The sequence below is a fragment of the Pezoporus flaviventris genome, unplaced genomic scaffold (assembly GCF_033815535.1).
Source record: "Pezoporus flaviventris isolate CSIRO_AGI_PZ_B2104156 unplaced genomic scaffold, CSIRO_AGI_Pfla_v1 ptg000037l, whole genome shotgun sequence".
NCBI lineage: Eukaryota > Metazoa > Chordata > Aves > Psittaciformes > Psittacidae > Pezoporus > Pezoporus flaviventris.
This window is the reverse complement of record NW_026892585.1, coordinates 6,679,045-6,700,524: the sequence shown is the minus strand read 5'-3', so window position 1 is coordinate 6,700,524 and position 21,480 is coordinate 6,679,045. Positions and strand designations below refer to the sequence as shown.

Genomic DNA, 21,480 nt, shown 5'->3' with positions numbered 1-21,480 from the left:
TGGCATTAAAAATGTGCTTTGTTCTACACTGTTACACAAGTTTCAGAGCAGGAGTCAGTGCCTGCCTTCAATGCAACTGCCAATCAAGTTACGTTGAAATATAGTAGCACTCTGTATACGACTACAGTCAGGTAACACCTGATCTGAACCAGGTAAAAGCTGTCTTGATCCTCTTGAGATCTTGATCCTGATCCTGTCTCTGTTTGGTATCAGTATAAAAACCCCAGATCTTGTTTTGATGATTAGTTTGCTTAACATGGATATTCAGTAGTTTGATGGTAGCACATAATCAGATTGGACATTTAGTGTTCTAAATGGAAAAATAAAAGTGTATTGGAAGGGTTTTATTTGGAGTCTGTTCACTGTTTGATTAACACAGGCCCTGATTTGAATATTGTGTTTGTGTGTGAAATGTTTACTGCTCTCATAATGGGAGTTTGTAAGAGGAAGGCTGTTGTTTGTAAAAGGATTATTGCAATCCTGCTTTAGGTTGGAGATTATCTACCTCACAGGGACATGTCAGGGTAGAGAAGTTCTTTCAGGCCCAGTACTTCATGACTGACATTGTCTAGGCCAATGGAAAACAGGTTAAGTAACTTCCAGAAGAAATAGGCATGTAAAATGGAAAGGATTAAATATTTTTGTGATAACCAAGTTTTATGGTTGTTGTGTTTTATGTCTGTACAACTTAACCAAGTTGAAAATTGAGATCAGTAGATTTGGTAGATAATCAAGGGTGTCAAGCAGCAGCATCCAACTAGAAAAGGAAGTACAAACAGTGTACAAATACAGGTTTTTATATTACTGTTTGAACTGTAGGAGGAAAGCCTGCAAGACGTAACCCCTAAAATCACCATGGAGCCAAGGACAGCCTTACTGCCTGATGGAGAGATTTGCTCCATTGTAGGTTTGTTGTATGGGTTGTTACAGTATTGATAGCCTGGATCTAAGGCATGTCCCACTAGACAGACAGGGCCTTGGCAGAGGACTGTATTCTGGCTTGTCTTCAAACCAATGGGCCTATGCTTGTCTTTCTAGTTTGGGGTACCAAGAGATAACACAGCAAGTCATAAATAGCACGCCAAACAAGTGTGATTCCTCCCTGTCCAGCTGAAGGGCAAGCTCAGTGCAACTGTGAATTACACACACTGGAAGGAGAGGCTAGCTGCTTTTCCAAGAGATTCCTTCCTGCTCTCTGAAGGCTTGTTTACCTGTGGGGTTGACTGACAGAGGCTGAAAATCCTCTGAACTAAGTACTGCTGGTAAGAGCACTGCTGTCTTTTGTCAAAGTACTCATTATTTACATGAGTCAATAACTGGGAAACCCTTCTCTTGACCAGGAGGGTCTGTAGGCAGAAGGGAGAACAGAGCCTGTAACAGGTAAGTATAGGGTGATCTGTAGGTTCAGTGCATGGAAAAGTGAATAGCACAGGTCCCTTGCAGCATGTCTGATGTCAGAAACTGGCCATACTTACCAGTCATGTCTGCCCCAACACAGAAAACAAGCACTGAAAGTGTGAGACCCCAGAGCATCTATGGAGCAGTTTCTGAGTAGAAGGCATTTCTATCTGATGACATCTACTATCCTGCAGAAAAATCCAGGTGTACCAGTCACTGAAATTATTTGAAACTGGATTATGTTTTGTGCATACTGTGTATTCTGATGCTTGTAACCTGTCAGCATCACCACTGGCAGCACATCCTCAGGAACAAGCAGATGGTCATATTTCTTAAATACGCTTTTCCTCAGGAACATGCAGTAAGAGTGTTTCCTTTGGTTTAAGTTGTCAATGGCTATCTTAAAGTCTTCAAAGGTTGCACCAGTGTTTGCCAGCACCATTAAGTGGTGGACTGTGGCAATATCTACTGTAATTTTCTCCGTCCAAAGGAGGCCTAGATGCTCATCGTCTTCTGCATGTCATTCTGCAAGTTCAGTGGGCTACAATTGTTCATCTTAAAGAGGTATACCTAGCACTGAATGCCAAAGCAGAAGAAGCCAGTGTTTTCTCACAAAACTCGTGAGAATTGCAAGGTATGCCAGACTAAGCTACATTAGTCTAACTTCTGCTGTTAAACTGTATTACAGTCTTAAAAGTGGGCTTGAACCTACTTGGCCTTTCACAGTCTGATGATGCTGATCCTTGTTATTGTAATCCTTAATATCACAGAGTGATACTGATTAGATACTGACTGATACTGGCTGAATAGAGGTGCAACCAATTAATTTACTATTGTTAAACATGAATTTTTCTATCTGGGTGCTATACTAAGTTGCTGATGGTGCTTAAAAGATTGGAAATTCATTTTAATAGGAGTGTGTGCAGCCTCAGCACCATGCCAGTTAGCTAAGGTGTTGGACCATGATGCACAGCTTTTTCAGTAGGACTGTGTGACAGAGCACTTTGTCTTTCTGTGATTTGTTTCGAATGCAGCGTTTCTTCCAAAGAGCATGAGCTGATGGTGCTCTTGATGCCACCCTCTGGCAATCTAAAATATGGCTGAAATGCTGCTAAACCACACCTGATGTTACAGCACATGCACTGAATAGTTTTGGGGGGATGCTTTTGAAACTTGTTTCCTAAAAACCAAAACAACAAAAAACCCTTTTCAGTTACAAGTCCTCTCTTTTATGCAATATGCCAGCCTTAAACTGGCGCAGTGTCACATGTGTTTTGTTTTGAACACTGTCTCTTACATTATTTTTCTTCAGAGTTCTATATCATAGCATGTAGGTTCAGAAGAGATTGCTTCAGGTGTCTCTGAAGTTACAAGGCTCCTAAATTGGAAGCTAGCTGAGCATTGACAAACATTTTGGCCCATGGGTTTGACCAGCTTTAGCCAATAGATCAGCATTTGCATTTCCCTGCTTTATCTGTTTGAAGCAGTTGATAAGACACAGATGTTTAAGAAAATGGTTTACCCTCCACTTTTACTGTCTTGTTTGGATTTTTTAAATATTTGCAAGGGTTGATTATCCTTTTTTTTTTTAATAATAGCAGCTTGTGCAAACAACAAAACACTTAAAAAGAAATTATGGGAAGTAATTCACATGTAAACCAGTAAGGGATAATTCTGTTCAATTTGGCATCATGTGATTGTAACTTGGCCTCAGGAAGAACTGTCTGAGAAAGTGTATATGCTTTAGATTTCAAAAATACCTATAGAACATCTAGCAGAAGTAAAATTTTATGTGGCCCCTATTGTAAAAACTGAAATAAACTCAGAATTCTGTTACACCGACTGTATTTAAAAGCACTCACGAGCTGTCATTGCCAAGCAGTCGGAATAATCAAGATTTTCTGCTAGAGCTGTTTTCAACAGCTGAATAGTTAAACCAGTTAAATGAAACTGTCATATGGCAGAATAAAGATAAACTGAGCCTGATGGAGTGTATTCTGATTGTTCAGTTGTGACAGAAACTCTCAGTGGGGCTTGAAGTAGTAATAGAATAATAGAAAGGCAGCAGGAACTGCAGATATAAAAATGAGTGTTTTTTCTTTCAGGAAAAGATAATGGTTTCAGATCCATCTGTATGAGGAGGACCTGTGTGACACATGACACACAGTTCCATGAGGTAGTGTATTTTGCAGTCTGGCAACTGAACAGATTTTTACAGTTAGTGATTAAACTATTTCAAAGTCAAAAGCACTTTGAAAGATAGTATGTGCACAGAAGGAAGTTCTTGCCATAGTATTTACATACATGGGTGGGATTTGGAGCCACAAAATGAGTGTTGAGAGTCTTCCTTTGGGAAGAGTTTTATAAAAAGAAGTTACTGGAAGATGATATTTGCATCTGCAAGCCCAGGAACATAAAACAATTGGGCTAGGAAAACAAAGGCCTAGACATACGATTCTGTGACAATTAATTTAAGAAAACGTTTTATACTCTGCTTCTTGTATCTCATTTGGGGTTTTTTAACATTTACAAGGGATGAATATTTATCCTTTAACATACTCAGTGCAACTGTAGTTCATGCAAACAACTATTTTAAGAGTTGCATATGTTCTTCTTCCTATTCCCCACAAATGACTGACCACTGCTGTTGTTCTAACTACTGCAGTTTTCAGTCTGCCTGAGAATCCTTTACCTGACATTTCCAACCTGAACTTCAGGTACTTAAGTACAAGTTTAAATAATATTCTTTAAAAATGACCATTAGCTCTGTTTGACTTGGCTTTTATTCCTTCTTTGAAATGGGTCTTGGTGTTCCTACAGGAGTATTTAATAACACCAGCCAAGGCCACCTGACATACAAGACTGGGCATTCGAGCTGGATCCTCAGGCTCTGTAGATGAATACAATGCCAGATGTTACATCCTTTTGCAGAATCCACAGGCTTGGAGTAACCAGGGGCTACAACAAATACATCTACTTTTGGTTATCACCTATTGCTTTGCTACCCTATTTCCTAAAGACCCTCAACAATCATTGTAACACTGTGAATGGCCATTAATTCTTACTTTATCTTTGTTCATTGGGTCATGCTGGTTTCAGGAGAACATGTGGCTTGTTGATGTGCTCCGCAGTCATATTTAGCATCAACCAGGTGTTGAACAATTTTAGTCTATGTTTTTACATCAGAGTTGATGTGGATTAGACTTTTCAAGAGAGGTAGAAGGGTTCCGAATTAAAGCAAATGTACATAATGAGTAAAAAATATTCCAATAAAGCCTTTTGTAGTTTTATTTACTGTAAATATGTCCCTGCTTACACTGAGAATTGGCAGCCTGAGAAAGGTCAAGGCACTGCTTTTTTCCTGGGTTGCTCTCTGAGTTAATATGATAGGAGGCACCATCTGAAGTTTCTGCTAAGAGAGCAAAACTCACTTGGTAATTATTATCATGTCCTTTCCAGAAGTCTTTACTACTGCAAGCCTGAAAATGAACTAAACTCAGCAGCGAGGTTGCAGAACTTTGATCTCTCTTGAGGAGTATCACCCCTTTCTTGGGACTCACGAACTGGTGTGCAAACAAAGGTAAGAACAAAGGATAACGTTCTTCTTTGGTTTGAGTGAAACTGTTCTATAAAGTGGTATCATAATGTGACATTCAGTTTTGTTGAATTTGTGTTCAGACATTGACAGCAAAGACGGTTTCAGTATGTAGAATTCAGTGAGTTTGCATAATATAGAATCACCACTAGATGGTACCTTTCAACAAACTATAGTTGACTTAAACCAGCTGGTCCTTCTGTAACTGCCTGCAGGCATGAGGAGAGGCTTCCAAAGGGTTGTGTTTGTTTATATATGGGTTGTTTTTATTCTCAAGTCATCATTTTATCAATAATGTACAAGTTTGAGTCTTGGGAGAGTGGACAAAATGTTATGAATCCAGAATTTGCACGTGGTCTGTATGGTGTATTTTTTATCTGTAATGCTCTGAAGGGAAAGACTTAGGCTTTTCTTGTTTCTTTTCTGTGAATAATATTTTAGATGCCCTTCTCTTCTCTTTGTGTTTGTGAGGAGGCTGTCAAGGTGCGGTGCTCTGAACCATATGGACTAGTGCGCTGTGGCTAGGATATGAGTTTCACTCCTCTGAGCCAGTCACAACTTGAGCTACATGGTTCAGCTCAGACAGGAGGTTTTACTCACTACCAGTAAAGCTTCTTGGGCAAAGGAAGTGTGCATGTTGTATTTATTCAGAGGATGGAAAATTCTCAACATTGCTCTCCTTACAAGCTGGTAACAGTTCTAAGCTAGGTGAAGTATGTCACTGTTTTTCCAAAGAACTCTGTGTGTGTTTGTTATGCAGTAACAAACCACTTGTATTTTCTCCTATACTTGGTTTTCTCCTATACTTGGTTTTCTCCTATACAAAGAATCTTATTAGTAAAGCAATGAAAATGGTACATCTTAGCTATGTATGAGATACTTCATATCCATGATATTGATTCTTAAAACTGATTTAAATTCAGTATCTCTATTTCAGATAATTTATTTTAATCTTGCTCTTTAGAGAACAGCCATAGGCCTTGACACTTATTTCTATTTCATTTGTAAGCCTTAATATGGAAACACTTCTGGATTCACTTAATAAAACTCAAACTTTCTAGGAGAAGCTTTTTATGATTGTAGCATAGGTTCTTTACAAGAGCAGTTTATTCTTGCACGTGAACATTGCATTAAGTCAGAAATTCATATAGGGAGACATGGCAGTAAGAATGCAATGGCTGTGCTGAAATAAATTATTGAGTAATATACATTATTTAGCATGTTCCTCTGGATCACAACACTTTACAAACGTCAGAATTATTTCCATGTCAGAGGAGAAGAGTTAAGTGTTCTTAACTCTTAAACAGAGAGTTTCCAACTTGCCATGACTAAAATCATGATTACATTTCTACTTGGAAACAGTGGAAGGTGCTGGCACTGATTTACTCTTGAAAGGATTGGAAGTGCTAACTAGGCTGCAGCCAGAAGGGTTATGTCCTGTCTCTCCAGTCAGTTCTTAAGCAAAGGGAACTTGGTGGCATTAACAAGAATGTATCTTCCCTTCTATGAAGTGTGTGGGACTTGAGTCAGGTCAATTTCTAATACCAGGTAGGCCTTAGGAGGAAAAAAATTGCTTTTGAGGATGGAAAGAAAGAAAATATGGCATCTGCAGCTGATGCTGACAGAATAGCACTTTTCAAGCTATTCACACTACTGTATTTTATTCTGTAGCTGGAAATTTCCCAGAAAACAATATGAACCTGTTTACCAATCTGTCTTGATAAATCAATTCCAGTTGTCTCAGCAGTCAGAGAAGCTCCTGTTCTGTGCTCTTGGTTTTTCAGGTACTTAGAAAGGTAAATATTGACACCATCATTTTATGTTTCCAGTGCTTTGTTCTCCTTTGCTGTCCTGCTACATGTTTCATTCATGTCTTCAATATTTTGATCATTTGCAGGACTGTTTCTCATATAATATTAAGCAACATCAAACTATTCTAACAATTATCCCAGTGATTTAAATTTGCCTTCCTCCTCCACTGAAATGATGTGTTGTAGTGAGAACAGCTTAAATACACCATACTTGCAGAAGAAATACCTGTAGAACTGCAGTGTCCCACAGTTCTATTTCTCCCTTCCAAAACTGCTATAAAATTGGCAAAACCAAAATACTATATTTCACTGATTTTGTTTAAAATGAATTTGGGGAGGTTTAGATTGGATGTTAGGAAAAAATTCTTTACTGAGAGGTTGGTCAGGCATTGGAACAGACTGCCCAGGGCAGTGGTGGAGTCACTGGCCTTGGAGGTGTTCACACACTGTGTAGATGAGGCCCTCAGTGGCATGGGTTACTGGTGGCCTTGGCAGTGCTGGGGAACGGTTGGACTGGATGAGCTTAAAGGTCTTTTCCAACCTGGCTGATTCTATGATCCTATTTTTCAGGATTGCTAAGAAAAAAAACCCTGAGAAACCTGAATTAATAACGTAGGTATAAATTATAACTCCTTTTTATATGTGTGCTTTTACATGTTGAAAATGAGGAGTTACAGAACATTTACTTTTATGAAAGAGCAGGAAATTATATGTATGTCCTCACTCTGCTTCACATTACAAAAGCAAATAGAAGTTGTTGCAGTGTCTAAATGGTATTTATTTGTTTTTCATATAATATGAAACCTTTTTCTCATTATTATTTTCCTTTCATGTCACTGGAACGCTCTTTTAAAAACAGACATTTATGAAATTACTTACTTTTATATGATGTGCTGGATTCTTATGAAACAGATGAAACATCATATAGTAAGGCAATACTGTAGTATTACTTTTTTAGAATACATAGTTATTGAAAGATTAATTCCATAGCACACACGATTGATCATTTATTACCTGTGTGTGAGGGAGGGAAATCTTTCCTAAATATAAAATTAAGACATTTCCCTCAACTTAAAAAAAATAACATAGAAAAATACATTCTGCACATTAATAGAGATCTACTTAATGAGATGGTGAAGTTCAGGATCCTGAGGGAAGGAGGGCAAAAAGCAAGCTCACAGCCCTGGATTTCAGGAGAGCAGACTTTGGTCCCTTCAGGGTTCTGCTTGAGAGAGTCCCATGGGATAAGGCTCTGGGCAGAGTGGAGGGAGCTAAGAAAGCTACTTAGTATTCAAGGATTCCTTCCTACAAACTCTAGAGAGCTTCATCCCAGTGAATATGAAGTCAGGCAAAAATGCCATTAGGCCTACGTAGAGGAACAAGGAGCTCCTAATAGACCTTAAGCATATACAGTGGGGAAGCAAGGAGGGGAAACCTGGAAGGAATACAAAAAACATTGTCCAGGATCCAGGAATAAAGTTAGGGAAACTGAAGTCCAAATGGAATTGAATTTGGCCAGGGATGTCAGAGACATCTCAGTAGTGTCTACTGAGGAGGAAGAATAAGCCAACTTTGTTCATAGACGATATGGGTGTATTTACTTGGGTAGTTTTGGGTAAGGAGCTTGCTTTGAATATTAAACTTGAGAGTTTCTAAGCAAAGGAGTAATCTGCTTTCTTCATGTGTTTGGAGGGGCAGGACTTTGTACATTAGTTATTAATGACAACTTTAGCATTTAAAATCCACTTGTTTTCACATGAATGGCTCTCAGTATTGGCTGACTGCTCCATGCAAGACACAACACAGAAGGCAATGAACACAACAGTGAAGAACATAGTTAATCCTTTTTCCATTGCTATGTTTCCTTGTCCTGTATACCTTTAGCTGTCTTCTGGTCTGGATTTAAGATTTTTAAAAAAGTGATGTTATGACATTTGTAAGTATGTTTTTACTATTTTCCTCAAGCCTCAGAGTCAGGACAGGCAGAAGCTATCCATAAATATGCTTAGATATACCAAATACCAGAAATAAAAATGAGAGGAGAAACATATGAAAGAATACAAAATTAGCTTTAGAGAACCATCAGGTATTGGGAGGTTTATTTTCTCGTTGCACTGGGAATTGCTCTTGTTATTATATTCGTTTTTTCTATCATCTTGGTCAGCGTGAGCCATCTTTCTTAGCAGTGAGAACTAGACACTGATTTCAGTGTTGGATTTCACCTTCTGGTGTCTGTGTGGAGGTATCTGGGGAGGCTTTGTTCTCCAGGGTGTTCTGGTTTGATGTGAGAGAAAGCCTTTCCTCTTGCTGTCAGGAGAACACTTCTGCTTGAGATACTCAAATGCTGGTGCAAATACTGAATATATTGAATCCTACCCCACTGCCGCATGTATTGATGGGGTTGTTGACTGTAGTTTTTGAACCAGAGTATCTGATCTGTCTGCTTTAAAGTAGAAGAAAGGAAGTGTTTATTTGTAATGCAGTTTAAGAAGGAAACATTTTGCAGCTGATCAAGATTTTAAACTGCAACAGGGGAAGTTCAGGTTAGATACAAGGAAGAAGTTCATCCCTGTGAGGGTGGTGAGGCACTGGCACAGGTTGCTCAGAGAAGTGGGAAATGCTTCATCCCTGGAAGTGTTCAAGGCCAGGTTGGACAGAGCCTTGGGTGACACCGTCTAGTGTGAGGTGTCCCTGCCCATGGCAGGGGGGGGTGAAACTGGATGATCTTAAGGTCCTTTCCAACCCAGACCATTCTGTGATTCTAAGATTTGCGGCTGGACCTGTTTTTAAAACTGAGTAACAGGGTAACATTTTGCTGTCATTACCTATGCACTTGCTCAGGATCCTTTGATGCCTCCATTTCCGCTGGGCTCTGGCCTGGGTGAAACAGGACGCAGGACAGCTCTGTGACACCAGTCCTCCACTGATGTGATATGTTTTGTACGAAGCCAGAAGTTCACCAACATAGATGGGCTGGGGGTGCTCTGCCCACTGCCAAGAGGAAGCAGGATCCTGTCAGGGGGGTGAGCTCCCCATTCTGGTTGCTATTCCATGCAGGGTCTGTCTTACTAGCTTGTTTTCCAGGAGTAGCATTGTACTTGGATGTGACAGAGATAAACATTAAGACTTCTGCGCCTTTCCTAGAGAGCATTTTTCTAGCTCCTTTTAAAGGTAATAGTAAAACTTCAGATTAACTATCTATTGATTGATTCATGCTTAGTTACAATAATTTATTGGGTTTATACTGCACTATCCTTAAGAAAGAGGTATTTTTAAAAGGGGGAAAATGTAGACCTTAGAGACGCTTATGTGTAAGTATTGAGTTTAGTTACCCTTGCATTTAAGTCTGTTCATACTTTGGTACAAATACTTTATTTTTCTTTTTTGAGTGTCTGGCTGGGGTGAGCAGAGAGAACACCATTGTTTAGTAAATATGGTCCACAGTGTATTTATTTTCATCCCATGTTCTTAACTCCCTCTGGCCAAATCTAAGGCAGAAGTCATGAGAGAGGTCATATATATGCCTCCTTTGCCTCAAAAAGTCTGTCCATGAGTGCCAAAGGGGGACTATGTGTCAATAAGAGGGCTTTTTGCAGCCAGCATCACAGCTGAAATCTGAGTGCTTGTATTCTTTCATTCTTGTGGTGAGCTGCTGCTTTAGCTCTGTTCTTCATTACATGAGCACAAATCCACACACATCAGCTGAACTAAAAATATTACTGAGTGCATGCGGTCACTGAATAAATGTGTAAGATTATGCTACCTGAAGTAGACATATGTAGAAAACCTAATGCCAGTCAGAGTCATAACTAAGTATACCAGGGGGGTGGGTACAGTTTTCATTAGGAGCATATTGGGCTAATCAGTAAGAATCATGTAATTGAATAAATTATGTCAGTTTGCCTGTTCTGAGCTCAGTCTGCACATCCACTTAATGCTAAAATCCAAGCTAGAAACTACTAATGACTTCTATGGGTTAAAAGTAAGAGGGTGTGTTTGGAAATCTCAGAACATTTTTCCTGTTGAGGTATAACCCATTTCCCTGAGCTGTATATAAATGAACAAAGTAGCTCACTGCACTGTTTGGTTTAGATAATACCATTTATCTATCTAAAGTTGGAGACATCTGAAAGTATCAGAATGTTTGACAATTAGACCCATAGCTTGTGTTGTTGCTCTAAAAGATCATCTTAGAAATAATCTAGTTTTATCCATAAAGGATGACTAGAAAGAGTTACCCTTTTGAGATGAGGGTTTGGATAAAACTGTATGGTCTTGCAGCTAAACAAGGATTTAAAATCTAGTCAAGTTTGAAAATTTAAAATGCAGCCATGGCCTTCTAAAAGGAATGTGTCAAGTCCTGAACCCCAGGGTAAGAGTCAAGTCTGTTGATTCCTTATTCCCCCAGAAAATCAGTTATGTCCAAGAAAATCTTTTTCAGAGCTTCTTTTCAGAGCCCAGTGCCTTTTAGTAAGCCTTTTTGCCTTCTTTATTCACTTCACTGCTGTGTTCTTCCACTCTGTCCTTGATGCAAACCTGCACAAAGCAATATCCATGACAAGAGAAGGCGAACGCTTACATGAGTTTGGCACCTGCTTTCATTCTCACTGGGACTTGTGCTGATCTGGGGCTGCCAGCCTCTCTTGGTTTATGAAATAAGTTTCTTTTAGCTCTGTAAAATACAGGAAGTGGTTATCTCTGCAGATCCACATCTCCAGACTTCTTTTGGTCTGAGGCTGAAGGACCAAATCATAGTTGATTCTATGGTTCTATGATTATTAGCATTTGTTTCCTACTGTTCAGTTTTATAAGTATCATTTTTAAATCCAGGAAGTCCCGTGTCCAGACAAATATATTTCACCATTCCTTAAGAATCCTGAAAACCTTTTTTTGATTTTTAAGAGCCTTTTCAAGGTAAGAACAACTTTTTTATATGCATCAGCTGAAAACTGATTGGAAGCTCCATGCTGTTCTAATGCAATTTCTATGCGTCTGTGGTGGTAACAGATTACAGCAAATTGTCTTGCACTCAGTTTTCCCACAGGAAATTTTTGTGCTATATTTGAATCAGGCAACATTTTATGAGCAGTTTTAATCCACAGAGTGCCAAGAGGTAGGAATGATGATGTATTCCATGGAAAATGTCTGTAGTCTCAGCTAAAGTGACTTTATCTTCCTCTACACACCTGTTTTCTACCACTAATATTTTCAGCAACATTGTTTTGCTGTAACATTTCAGTTTTTTGTCAGGCTTTTGTCCTTGTGCTGTTAAAGATTTAGTAATCTTAATTTTGTCCCTTTTGAGCGTAAATAGTTATACATTACTTACTCTTGTACTTATAAATCCAGACTGGATTAATCACATTTGACTGAGTTTCAGGAATTTCAGAGATTCTCTAAGCTTTTTATTGAGAATTGCATTCCTATGTATTCCTTATGAATACAGGAGCATACTGGGTACTTTATGGTATTAGTAGACCAGGTCCAGAGCAATGTGGTTTTCCTCAACAGTATCAAAGCCACAGTAAAACTAGCAAAAAAGCTCCTTGAGCAACAAAAAGCATCACCTTCTGGTACTGAAGAAGAGAGCTAACAAAAAGCTGAGTGGCCCAAGGAATTTCTCCTAGAGGTAATATCAAAAACTTGCACCTTTTTTTTTTTTTGTATGTAGAAACTGTTTTCTAGTGAAAATAGGGTTAAAAGGCAGGATATTGAAAGAGAATGATGACCAGAATTTGTGTAAGAAAAAGGGAAATGAGATAACTACAAGGGTAGAACTTGGGTTCAGGGCTGAGGAGATGCCAGTAGACATGGTAAACCATAACAGGAGGGAGAAGCATGGAGGTCTTGGAAGGGTCTGCAGCCTCATTGAGGGGACTGTGAAAGCAGAGAGCCTTGCAGCCAAAGAGGGAGAAAATGTAGGGGGCTTTCCTGTGGGGCAGGTGCCTGAAGGGAGTGCAATGTTTAATACATTACTCCATCCAAAATGATTCCTCTGCTAGAGATACAGGCATTTGTTGTTGTTAGTTTTAACTCCCTTCTTTAGTCTTTCCATCCTACTATTATTTTAAAAATCTGGTTTATATAACATCTAGGCATATAGAGTTTATAGATATACTCGTGCCTATGAGCTTATACTTCAGCTATACCGTTCATATACAGAATCTGATATGTTTGTTTTGAAATGTGTTCCTTATAATTTTGAATAGATTTAATAACATGCTATGTTTAGCAACCCAGTCCACAGATCAGTGCCATCTGTTGTTAAGATTGCCTAACTCACACCTAATAACTTGTGCTGTGTTGTAACAGTTCCACACTGAAAATGAGTTTTCTTTTGTTCAAACTACTTTTATTACTTATCTTGTTTTAATAAAGCTGTCCTTTACCACAGCTAATGGTGTGCAGATGGATGTCATCATGCTACTTTGCTATTAAACCCATAAATAATAGAGAAAACAATAATTATGCCAGTAGCTGAGCAACTGCATTTCAGATTTCTATTATATTTTCCTGGGTTCTTGGTGTGTGTTTATTTTTATGTCTTAAGGCAAGTTTATTCTTTACTGCACAATTTCCAGGCTATGTAATTTCTGCATTCTCATCACAATTTTTTCCAGTTACTTCAGTACTTTCTAAGCCAACACTTCTGTAATGCTTGACCCCATATGTTTTGTATTCTGAGGCCATTTAGAAAAGAAAGCCAAGGGCCTGCAGATTCCCTAAGCCAGTTCACTGCCCTTGGTTTTGTGTCTATATATGTAATGTTTTTAGGCAGATAGGAGATAAATGCCACCCTTACTGTAGCAATGGGCAGAGCAAACTCATTTCTGGCTGCAAGAGACTGTATAGGCTTTCCCTGCATGGGGATCCACATATTGGATCAAACTTCCCATAAAAAACAGGACCTGAAACTAATTTAATCTGAATTTCGATGAGATTTAGCTTCTAGCCCAGACTTAAGTGCATAAAGTTATGCATTATAGATAAGGCTGTCTGCTTCTCTTGTCCCCTTTATCAGTCTTCCCACACTGAAGGTGTTACCTCCTCCATCTCTTGAAAAGTTGTTCATGACCAGCACTCTAAAACATCTGACCCTGCTGTTATGTCCAGTCTGTATCACTTCAATAATGGATCAGATACAGGTTTCAGAGCTGACATAATTCACATACTAGCATTTAGCTTTCTGTAAAATATCAGCGAGCTCTTTGTAAGGTCTTTCAGCAGACTATTAGCACTAGATGGAGCTACACTACAGCTTCTGGCTGTTGTCCAGGCTGTTCCCCTTATCAACAATGGACAGCACAGGAAGTAACGAATGTAGGTTGCCACAAAACGAAATTCAGGTTAGTTTTTGTGATATTGAAGTGTCGAAAGAGATTGAGAAGGTTTTGAAGCCTTCATTTTTTGGAAGATTTTACAAACGTGCTGTAAGTAGTGTGGTTCCTGCCGTTGGGTGCCAGAGAGAGAATTAGTTCACCTCTAGATTTCAGCACTGTGTTTTTATTGCGTTTTAGGAAGAAAACTTCTGTCTTGTGAGGGGTTTGTTGTTGCTGTTAGTGTTTCCCCCCTTATCTTTTTCTTTTTAAGCACTACAGTAGTTTACAAAAGGAAGAAGGAAGGGAACAAGACAGTGTTCATTAGAAATAGGTTAATACTATGAGTGGTGCGTGTGAGTCTGGTAACCTGTCATATCCTACATGTCCTACATTCAAACAATGTTTGAAAAGGTCAGCATGACCACCTCTTTGAGATGCAGCAGTATTCTCAGCTTATCAGAGCTGAGTTCTTCCCCTGTATTCTTCCCTGGACATACCTGTGTCAGAATGAAACTCTGCAGCAGTTCTCACCTCAAGGGGGAACCCTGAATTCTTCCCAGGTAACCAAGGAGCTCCACCTGCTCTTCTGCCACCACAAAGGAACTAGTCATTGTGAAGGGCAAAATAACCATTGTTTTCTTTGATTTGTCTTATGCCAGGGTTTACTTTACACATTATCAATGGCAAGTCTGAAATACGTTATTAAATATATTTGATATCTATGGTGAGAGTAAAGCAGAGGAAGAAGTGTAAAATGTGATGGTAAAGCTGTTTAAATCAGACCCTACTAGTGAGTCTAATACTTACTTGCTAATGTCAGTAAGCATATTGCTTTCTATTTGGAATAATGGCAAGATCTCAGAGTATGTTGTTGTGTTTGTTCATAATAAGGGAACGAATCTTGCTCACTTAGAATAAACAGGTAAAGCTGGACTCAGGTGTTTCTACTTGCAAACCTTCAGTTACTTAAGTGTTAGAGCCCTTTCCTTCCTCTAAGGAGAGCCTAGAAACCCCTCAGTTAACCATTATGCTCTTTTCTGTTTGCTGGGCTTATTTATTTGGTTCACAGCCTTCATAGACTGAGGCCCAGCTCTGTGACAGTGAAGCAGCTCTTCAGTCACACTGTCTTGTAACCCATGTTTTCAGAGCTATCATGGGAAGGATTTTATATCAAGAGGAAAAAGACTTCTGAGATGTTTTCTGTACTGTCCTTGGGTGCAGCAAATGTTTATGGGGTGTGTATATGAAATTTATATTGCTAACAGGCACTGCCTTAAGCCTTTCCCTAGTATTTAATTGAAAATATTCTTAGTTCCATTGAGCCATGTGTTTCATTATCCACTTCTCCCATCAGGACACCAATAGGATGGGTTTTGAGAGGGCAGGGCAGAGAGATTGGGTAAGACAGCAGAAGCTGAGTAAGTGTAGCTGAGTGCTCCAGGATTGATGCTGGAAGCCAATGGGAAGCCATAGCTTACACGACTTTGTGGTGATTCAAATACCAGACAAGTGAATTTTTTAGAACATCAGTTTCCCACAGGGACATAAAATCTCTTGGTTCCCAAGTGAAAGAAAATGCATTGTTGTATTTTTAACCAAGGGAGGCAGGGAAGAGTTTACTGAGGAAAGCTGCAGGATGGCCATGGGGAGGCAAAACCTCGGTTGTCATTGGCCCTGCACTGATCATGGTTTTGCACTAAAAGTAGAGATTACTCTGGGAGCCATACTCTGGTGTTGAGAAGAGGCTTGGAAGGAAGGCTTTTGCTATCTTCACTTGTAAATGCTTTGCTACATGACTTGAGGCTAGTTGTGTGACCTTCTGGCTACTTTATCTGCCAGCAAAATTGATATCGTACGAAATTGTATGAATATAATATTCACTTAAAGTTCAGTTGCTATATTCATTTAAAGTCTTTTGAAGACATTGGAATCTACATATAAATGAACCATTATAAAATGCTTGCAAGATTTCTTACTTTAATTTTCATCTTTTTAAGGGAATTGTAGCCCTGACTATAACAGGAATTTTCAGAGCAGAAAACATCAATATGTTGTATCAGTTTCATTTGCTTTTTATTATTCTCTCAGCATGTTGTTTTTAGACCTGGAAATTCTATTAGATTTTTCGATCTCAAGCTTTCTGGTTGTCTATGAATGTACTGTTTTAGGGTACAGGGTTCAGGGACTGAAACCTTGCAGTTTTGTTTTCTGATGCTCTGCAGACTGGTAACTTCATTGCTTTCTAGCATTCTTTCAGAGTTTGAAACATCTGATAAAAATTGAGTGCCTTTCTGGGTTTGCCACTGATTGGTAGCAAATGATTCTGGCATTCATCACCTTGACAGCTATGCTTTGGTTAGTGTATTTAAGCATCAGTTGGACCTCCAGGCTCCTCACTGTTTACTGTGATATTATTTCTTCTTCTGTCATGCAGTCTGAGTATATTTCTTGGTTCTTAAATCTCTTTATAATCCTGTTTGGTTTGTTTCTTTCTATTAGATTTGCTAATAGGTTATGTTTACTACTCAGCTTTCTGAACTCTTTCAAACTTCTTGCTGATGACTGTGGAGTTTTTGTGTTATAGTTGTTCCCTCCCTACCCTAATTCCTACTTTTACTGTCCTCCTTTAAGGTCTCTTACCTACATACTTTGCTCAGCCACCTCTAGGCACAAGGCCTGTGAACATGAGTTGAATAGCTGAGTGAACCTTACTATCTAGCAGATGAAGGAAGCAGGCCACACACAGAGTATGTAAGCATGAACAGAGGAACTTTTGCCCCTTTGCACTGTGTGAGCTATAGGATCTTGTTGCTCCAAATTCATGTCATCGGTTAATTGTCATTATTTATTCTCTGTGTGCAGAGAGAAACTGTTTCCACCAAAATCAAAGCTCCATTTGAAATTTAAGCCCTAAGATACATATTTTTCCAAACTTGCACATTCACCAATAAAAACATGAGTTAAAAATGGAAGAAAAAGTTGGATTTTTTCTTTTCCTGTTGCTTTACTAACATCGAAGTGTTATTGACAGATCAGTTTGAGTCAGTGACTAAAACCGCACAACCCCCAGAGACACTTATTCCCAAATTATTCTGGTTTTCTTAGTTTCTGTGATTTTTGTCTTTTTTTCATATAGTTTATTATCATTGGGCTAACCTTGGTTTAGTCAGTTTGAAAATTGATCCATCTTACCTTGTATCTCTTGTCTCTGTTATGCTGATTTATAAACCACATGTAGCAGCTTTCTCCTCACTCTTCTTACAATACCTGTTCTTTCTTCTACTGGTTGCATGATTTTTCTTTTCCTTAATCTAAGCAGAGCATTTCTTCAAGCTCTGAACCTCTTGGCTTTCATCTTCAGTATCTTTTACATTCTTCCTGTCAGCCTCTTTGAACAAAGAGTCATCCTGGCTTTTGTTAAAGTGCATATCCCGAAAGAAAAATTGAAGTCATCTAGTCCAATTCCCTCAGACTCTTGGTGGCATTGTTCCCTACTTAGTATTTTTCAATACTTAATCTATTCTTAAATATCAAAAGATACAAAGGAGTTAGTTACTTGTATTAGAAAACCATACGGAATTTTTATAGCTCCCTAACTTATCTTCTTCACACTCAACCATTTTTTCTCTTTAATGCTATTTGCACACTGTACTTCTAAATTTGTAAGGGCTACAAGAATCTACTTCTTTTCCGAAGAGTTTAAAAGTCTTTTTGCCTTCCTCTGCAGCGTGAAGCAGGAACACTTGTCAGGGCTTATCTGGGTCATTCTGGTGGGTTACTGCCTGCTGCTCATGCACCACGAAGGTGGCCCCTCATGTCCTGCAGCTGGGGGGGAAGGCTTTTTTTTTTCTGCCACGGAGGCATGCAAGTGTGGGGGGTTTTGCCTTCCACTGCAGCAGTGAGCCAGCCCCTTGACAGGACTCCTTTGGGCTATTGTGGCCCAAAGGCTTCTGCTCCTGCTCCACATGGGTGCCTCTCCTGCCCCACATCTGGGGGGAGGAAGCTTTTGCGACTGCCAGGGTAGCCCGTGGGAGTTGCTGCTTGTCCTCTGTTGCATTGAGCACAGCCCCTTGTCAGGGTCCTTTGAGCTTGGTTCTCGCCCGCTCCTCTCATCCCTCCAGGGCACCACTCATGCCCTGGCCTTCTCTGGCTTCATTACACAGCATAGGCTCAGAGCAGGAGTGAGCTCTGCTGTTCCTTTGGCTCCATTTCCCCAGGGGTTCTTGTGCACAGCAGCCTGTGCTTGGGAGGGCTCCAGCCTTGCTGCCCGTCTTCTTGCACATTAGTGTGTAGCTGGTGTGGATGCTCATTCTTCACGTTCTCAGTCTTCAGGAGACAGGGACTGCTTGTTCTGTCTTCCTGCTGCTGCTTTCTGTGGTTTTCCTTTCCCAGACTGCAAGGGATGTTTTTTCAGGCTAACCTGAAGAATATATTAGCCTGCTCCTGGCTACATATGTGCATTGTGTTGGTGCTTGTGAGCATTGGCTATGAAATGCTCTCTGCAATATAACATGAAATAACAGGGAATAAAATCCTGTTTCCACTTTTAACCTTTGTGATATGTGTCCTTGAAAGAGTTTTTAGAGCTGTTTTCTTCAGTGGCGTGATATTTTGTGATGATGTATATAGAGGCAGCTTTTCACAGACAGTGTATGCTGAATGAAACTGGTGTGGCCCCTTCACTGCATGACTTCTGCATGAATTTTAGTTGAGTATTTATTTCCAGTTCATCTGATGGATCTGTCACAGTTGTATGCAGAGGCTGTGGTGAGGTTTGGCCACTTCATGCTCTAGAGTAATTCAAGATTAGGTTCATGATGCCCAGTTCCTGGACAGAAGCAGTTCAAAGCTGAGCAGCTCAACACAGGGGAAAACAAGAAAATAACATATTTTCTTACATTATTTTTAGTCTAAATCTTTTCACTCCTACATTGGTTTAAATAACAAAACACTAAGGTTTGTTTTTTTGTTTTTTGATAATGTTTCCACAGTAGAGGGAGCTGAAAGCTTGAAAAATATGTTCAGTATGTTGTTGCCTGTAGAGCTGAAAAGTAGGGGTGGAATAATGCATGAGGTTTTAGCATTGTAGTTCAGGAAGATGATGGACATTTATTCCAAGCTATTAAGAGAAATGAGTCAGAGGAGTTTATGTCAGTGTTGTTAATGGTCTTACCTGGAAGCACTACCATGTGGAACGTGCAAGACAGCAGAGTAGAGGCAACATGCTGCTCAACCATATGCTTTGCAGTTTAGTTTATTAAACTACAGCTTATCTTGATGCTGTTTGTGTTCAGACTCATTTAATGGAGCAATTTAAATGAGGTGTATGTGTTTAAGAGATATTTCCCTAATATTTTTATGCTTTGAGAATTAAATATTTTTTTTTAGATTCTGTAAGTGATAGGGGTTTCTTACTTCATTTGTATATTTTAGTTGCTGACAAGCTGGTTTCAGTCGAGCTTGCGATTCCAGTCCATCGAGGCAGCCAGTATAAAGCCACATGTACTTTCCCCTGAGCCTGTTTCTGTTAAAATGATCCAGATTAACCTCTCATTCTCCCACCTCCATAAGAGAATCTATCGTTTATCTTTATTTAATCTGTTATCTATCTTTATCTAATCTAACTTTCTAATCTGTTATTTAATCATTATAAAGAATTTGTTCTGCAGTTTCTTTGCTGGCGACAGCAGTGGTGACAGTTCAGGCTCTTACCACAGGGTGTCTCTCACTGGTAGAGTTTGACATCTTAATCGTGATTACCTGTATCATCTCTGTGCCGATTAACTACTTTCTCTTAACTTGGTCAAGATAATACCATTCAAAGAATTTATGTGATTAAACCAATTCTTTGCTTGAGTGTTCTGTTTGGACAGCAGGTTTTTGTATAGTTTGTTTAGGAAGATTAGTGTCTTTAATGGAAGCCCTTCTCTCAATTAATTAATATTTACTAGGTTCCAGAAAAAATTAATTGAGAAAAATAAATCTATATCTTATGATTGCAGGAAACATCTGTACCCATCTCTTGCACAGACCGATTTAATGTAAATCCATGGAAGCCTTCACCTTGGGAATAATCTCATGCTCAGGCTTTCTGAGCCCATCTCACAAACTGTCACAATGCTACCCAAAATGCTGATTTTATACCCAGCAAAACAGACAAATGAAAGAAATGGTGTTCAGGAAATTATGATCTGTTTGATCTTTTTATTCATTCCTTTGAGGAAATGAAGAAATGTTAAAGGAAACTTATTCATTTAAGAGATGGAATTCCTAGCTCAACTCATGAACACAGCTTTCCTCAAGCTCAATCAATTAATTTTATTCAGAATTAAGATAGAAATATTCTGAAGAGTAGGCAAAAAATAACCAGAGATTGTCCTGATAGAGGGACAGTTGGGACACGTGTTGAAGACAGAGCAACTTAAAAGTATTTGGAGGTAATACTGCCTTTTAAAAATAGTTGCCTAATTTATGGTGTGCACAGGCATATGTTTTTGGTTCAATATTTATGCTTCCCCCTCCAGCATGCACTCTGAGCATTCTTGGGGAAGTATGATTGTATTTTTGTTTCAGGTTATTCTGTTTAGTGTTGGTTTTGAAACTCTCATTTATTTGATAGGATCTGATGGATGATCGAAGTAAATGACACACTTGCAACAGCAGTGCAAAAGCCCACCTTGGCACATAATTCATCACTGACTTTACTGTGAACTTTAAACCTTGGTTTTGCTTTTGGGCTGGTGGAGATTTCATATTTTCTGATACCTCTTGCTTCCCCTAGTGCAGCTTCTCCTGTACTTTTTACACTGGGCTTTGCTTCAAGTATTCCTGTTACACTTGCCAGAATCAAGCAGTAAGTTCCACCTGAAATCACTGAGCTGTAGCTAATTCATTAACAGGCTGATATAGTAGTTGGAGATGGTGAGTGTGCATGTGTGCCGGTGCTCCACCACCTGCACTGCCTGTCATCCACTTACTCACATCCTTCCTCTGATTTAGAAATCTCAGGAAATAATGGTAAAAATAGCTCGCCTTTGGAGCATTTTACCTCTGTATTTACCAATAAAATAGATGCCTATCTCAGTTATTCTGAGTTATTTAAAGTATTTGTGGTCATCTGTATTAGTTGTTCACTTCCTTTGCATGGAACAGTCTTGCTATCTCATTTTGTTGTTTCCGATCTTTTCTAAGTTGAAAACAAAAAGGACTGATGGTAAGAAGAGATCCCATGTATGATTTCATTGATACTTCAGTGAGATACAGAACGTTTTATTACTAGAGATAAAAACAGTGAGAGATTTCTACAGCAAATCAATTAAATGTGAAGGTTTAGATATTCTGTTCAAGGTAGCTTTAT

The 21,480-nt window shown here is 39.1% G+C and overlaps 2 protein-coding genes across 2 annotated transcripts in view; both read left to right on the top strand.

Annotated features, from left to right (window-relative positions):
- The window catches only part of CUL1 (cullin 1), a 307,965-nt gene that overhangs the window by 167,760 nt on the left and 118,725 nt on the right, over positions 1-21,480 (top strand). The window lies entirely within an intron of this gene.
- RAMP3 (receptor activity modifying protein 3) overlaps positions 4,047-21,480 on the top strand; it is a 70,886-nt gene continuing 53,452 nt past the window's right edge. Inside the window, exons 1-2 of the mRNA XM_061464592.1 lie at positions 4,047-4,115; positions 4,858-4,978. The gene's annotated coding sequence lies outside the window, so the exon portion shown is untranslated. The remainder of the gene's footprint in view (positions 4,116-4,857; positions 4,979-21,480) is intronic.